Genomic DNA, 5,462 nt, shown 5'->3' with positions numbered 1-5,462 from the left:
GCACCTGCAGTGCAAGTGTGTAAAACGTTTTCAAAGATTTGTGTCAACGTTGACTGACTGAAGTGAATTCCCTTCAGCTTAACAAAGGCCACAAACAGGCCGAAAGCATGATGCTGCCATCACCAAGCCTGAGGGTTTAGAGTTGTGCAATCTTGTGTTTTGGGAGTTATTAACGGACCATTACACATTTTTCTCAAATTCATTTAGGGAACTGGAAATGTGCTTTGCAAACACAGCTGTGCTTTCATTTCTTCACACTACCCCATAGTCTAGTCACAGTCAGCATTTGCCATTGAAAAGACAGAGTCCTTTTCAATGGTTTTGAAGGGACCATATTTTCCCTAATTGAAGAAGACGTTGCTTTGTTAAACAATAAACGGACTGCACTTATATAGCGCTTTTCCAGTCATTTTGACCACTCAAAGCGCTCTACACTAGAGTTACATTCACACATTCGCACTCACACATTTATACACCGATACGTAGATCGTTAGGTAATTTGGGGTTACGTCGACATGTGGCAGGAGGAAGCTGGAATCGAACCTACACAAGACGACTACTCTACCCACAGAGCCACAGTCACCCCATGATGCATCCAATGCCTTGAGAGTTATTTTGCCCTCTTATCCTGTTTGATAACTGTTGGCTGCTCTCCATGAACCATAGCGCTTTTGATGGCTCAAACTTTCTTCCAATAGCCATGGAAACCTTGTTTTAAATATTCAAACACAGAGCGTTTTCAAATAAAATCTAGTAGCAAACTTCTCCAGTGTCCCTGAAACCTTAATGCCTCAGTTATGTCTCGGTTCACATCAGTCATATGTTTTGACAACACTAGATTTATTTGGGTTGTCAAACCCGTTGTTAAATTTTGTTTAAAATTTAACAACGGCTCAACTATGCTTTCAAAATTACTTGTTCAAAGTAGATTAAAGAAGATGCAAAAACATTTCTAGTTAAAAACTAAATCAGAGAAATGTTATTTTGATGAGTTGAACACAGACGTTGACGCAAACAGTGCAGTTGGCCAACTTTCTCTTTGAGCTGTCTGCACTTCAACTTTTTCTTTTCACTTATCCTCAGTTCATGCATCGTCTCTGTCTGACTTTCTCTCTCTCTTACGAGCTTCTTGCCATGCTCCTTGTTGCAGCCATTCTTTTCCTTCCTGTCTGCCTCCTGAGACATTGCTCAGTCCCAGTCTCTCTTTCACCCCTGCTTGGTTCTCATGGTGCTTCTCTTGTGCTGATAGCCATTTCTCCAGGGAAATCTCCCACAGGAACGACACAAAGCTGCACACCTCCCACGGCTCTGTCTCCGTTTCCTATCACACGCATCCAGGATTTACTATACAATGAAAGGACACACCAAAGAGCCGTGCAAACATGCAGCGGTGTTGATATGACACACACTTTAGTGTACGTGTTTAATAGAAGAAAAAAGAGAGAGAGAGAGAGCAGGCGTAGCTCTCAATTTGTATTTATTTGAAAGTGATTCTTTTCAGGGCTGTAATGATGCTGTCACGTCCCACCGGGACAAATAAGTGTACTCATACGGGCATGCACTGAATTCAGGCGTACACAGACGAACCAATTTATAAACACAAACCTTCATGGATAGTTCTCACATGAGAGGTGTCCGCGGTGAGCCCTTACTTCCACATCCCACCCCACTAATAAGAGTGCAGATTCTGGGCCAGGCTCAAATGGGGTTTAGGTCCACACAAAGCACATTTCCCCATTCCTAACAGAAGCACATGTGCTGCCAACTCCCCCACTGACAGCACATGTGTCATAGCATATAAAAGTCTTCCGGGAAGAACTGACAAGTATAGTTTTGTCTGGTTCTTTTGCAGCCCTCTCTCTATTAGCACTCTGGACAATTGCCCTTACTTATATAGCTCTTCAGGCTATTTAAGCAAGCCTGAAGGGGTATTTATGTAGACTTACTTAGTCAGCAGCTGAGTTGTTGTGAGAGTGCTTTTGAAATAAAATGATGGTACAGTAAGGTACGGTACAGTATGGTATAAAAAACCTATCTAAATCAACATAGCCCTATATGAAAAAGTAATTACCTCCTTGTTAAATCATGAAGAAAGTGCATTAATTTTACAAGCCACTTTCAAGCCTAGTTACTGCCAGGTCACGAAATCATTTAAATGGTGCATCTTTTACAATACTAAAATGGATCTAAAGAATTTCAAAAAGCAACTTTATGTTGCTGCCAAAAAGAAAAAATACACGTTTTAAGGGTTTATTAGGCAACTGTTTTTTTTTTTAACACAATTGCTCTTTTCAATTCATGAATCCAATCATTTTTTGAAAACTGTTTTTTTTTTCCTATATTTACTCTGGCTATCTTTGACTGATATTAAGATTTGTTTAATTAACTGTTACATGCAAGCGTGACATAAAAGGTACTTTTTCAGGACACAGTACACCTGTCTTGGTCCTTGACACAAACTTTCTGCTAGGAAAATGGTTAAAATATGATGATGGATGGATGGATGGATGGATGGATGGATGGATGGATGGATGGATGGATGGATGGATGGATGGATGGATGGATGGATGGATGGATGGANGATGGATGGATGGATGGATGGATGGATGGATGGATGGATGGATGGATGGATGGATGGATGGATGGATGGATGGATGGATGGATGGATGGTAATTTGCTTCAAACTCTTATTTCATGTCACTGAGCACAAAATTTAAAGTGGTAAATTCCTTTTAAAAAGTTACTCACTGTATTTTTTTTTTTTATTATTTATAAAAAATTACAGTTTGGGAAAACTTTCCAAACTTACCAACTGAATGAGGAGTCCTAATTTTGTCACATGACTCTGCATCTTGATTCAAGGTTATCATACCATGGAATTCCTATGCTGTTTTCATGTCATATCCTACATGGCACTAAGCGACTCGAATCGATTTATTTATTAAGCACCACTTAATGCGAGTGTCCAACACTATTGTAAACACATGTATCCACCATATTTTTCACCAGAGTTGCAAGCATGTTGTGCACAGTCAAGTTTGAACGTGTGCAGTTTGTGTGTCTAGCCATGGGCTGATGAAGGGAGGCATGTGGTGGCCATTTAGAAGGATTAGAGCTGTCAGAGACATCAAGCGGGACTAATTATTCTGTTAGCACACTACACTGCAGGGATCCAAAGTGTGTGCATCTGTGTTGTTGCGTTGGACATTTGTGTGTGTTAGCATAAGAGAGGGCTTGCCGGGGAAAAGACTGAAGGGCGAATAAAGCTGGAAAAGAAAGATTTTAGAGGAATGGATGACAGATGGAAACGAATTGAGCCAGAAAGAGAGGGGAACTAAGAGCTGCCGTTTTCATCTGGGGAGAATGTGCTCTCTTTGTGGGAGATGGATTGATAGGAATGGAGGTAAAGGGAGCTTTGGAGGTGTAGAGGTAAGAAGCCCTGCAGGAAGAAAATAAAATAAGACAAATAAGAAGGGAGGAGGATGTACGGAAGAAAAGGTTGAGAAGGACGTGAGGGATGAGAGAGACGGAGCGAAAAGAGGTGACCTACCTCATGCCTTCATGGATAACTGCGTTTGTATCCCAACATCCCAACATGCACCGCTCTGCCACTCGGGGCGAAATTGGCCTGCAGCGCCCAATCAGCCGTGGCCTTTTACCACTTTGCCGTGGGGCAGAGTGTGCTCGAGTGAGTAAGTGCGCGTGTTTGTGTTTGCACTTGTGTGAGTTCAAGCGTGATCGCAAAACACACATCTGTTTGCACGTGCGTTCGTGGACATGTACCCCCCTCAGCGCGCTGCCTCCCTGATTTATCTCCAAACCGACAGCTCACTCATCTCCTCTCGCGCGCCGTCCTGTTTTCCATCTCTTCCCTTCTCTGTCTCTCTCATGTTCACCAGCCATCCATCCATCTTCTAAACACCTCCCATCTCTCAAGACCAACCTTCTCTGGCTCCCATTTTTATCTCTCCATTTACATCAATTCATCCCTCCATCTGCATCCACTTCCCGCCGGGAGGACAATTTCCTGAATACCAGCAGGGTGGCAAGATTTCAGATTTAATCCATCATCCATTTATGTGATGTGTTCAGGACTCAAAGGAAGGAGTGGGGAGTTTAAAGGTGGCGAGGGAACGACAGGAAGCACAAAGCGTGGGCACCATTTTAGGATGAATAGGTGGGCGGACGGAAAATACAATCCAGTTGACAGAGGAGACCACCGCTGTTTTATATTTTTAGAAACCGCACATTCATTTATTCCCAACATTTTTCATCAGACAGCAGAATTTGAAGCTGGTCCGTTATCTGCAGGTGCATGCATCATGTTACAGTGAAGCAAGCAGCCCGTCTTAGAGGGAGGACATCTTATAAGTGAACTGTCACTTAAAAGATTCCCACCACAAAACCATTGTCAACTCCCTCTGACCAGTTATTTAGATTTTCATCAAAAAGTTACCAAGGTTTGGACATTCACATACGAATTATGTTCAAAACTATGCTGCATTGCAAACATATATACAACCCTTGAACCTTTTCACTATTTAATAACAAAACTCTTCTTAATGGGAGTTTGTGTGGCAAAACAAACATGTGGAAGTAAAATGATACATGGTTTTCCAAAGTAAATATGAAAAGTATGGCATATATTTCTATTCAGTCACATAGAGTCAATTCTTTTACAGAACCACCTCTGGAAATACAGCTGCATGTCTACCAGCTTTGCACATCTACAGGCTCGTTTCTTTGTGATTGACAGTTTTTCTTTGCAAAGTAGCTCTGAATATTTTTTTCAAGTCTTGCATGAACACGTCTGTTATGTTTAGATCGTTCTAACAAGCAAATGTAATGTTGTTAGGGACACTGGATGGGGTTCTAACCTTTTGTTTCTGTTTTTTTTTTTTTTTTTTTTGCTTTCGTCTTTAAATGACTTTACTGGAGTGACTCGTGTTTACTACAAGTGACACCCAATCAAAACCCTGCAAAAATACCACAAATTGACGTCAAATACACGGTGTTCCTCTATTGGATGAGTTGTCAGCACAATCCAATTGTCTAATTGTGGACAGTCACAATTAGACCACAGAAGTCAAAAAAAGACATAGGAAACATGGCTAAATGTTTTGTTATGAGTGAAATAATCTGCCAACACTTTCATCAATATTAAGGAATTATTGCCTTAGAACAACCTCCTATATCTTCCTGAAAAGTTACTTATAAGTTAGTTTTGTCTTATTACAAGTGCAGCAAGACATTTGCACTAGAAACTACATCAAAATTACTTGGGAAGATTTTGTGGTTTTGCAGTGTAGAAAAGAATAAACCAGAATAAAACCCATCCCTCCTTCTTTGTGTCTGATTACAACATAAATCCATCCATCCATCCATCCATCCATCCATCCATCCATCCATCCATCCATCCATCCATCCATCCATCCATCCATCCATCCATCCATCCATCCATC

The sequence above is a fragment of the Poecilia reticulata genome, linkage group LG9 (genome assembly GCF_000633615.1).
Source record: "Poecilia reticulata strain Guanapo linkage group LG9, Guppy_female_1.0+MT, whole genome shotgun sequence".
Lineage (NCBI taxonomy): Eukaryota > Metazoa > Chordata > Actinopteri > Cyprinodontiformes > Poeciliidae > Poecilia > Poecilia reticulata.
This window is presented reverse-complemented; position numbering follows the sequence as displayed.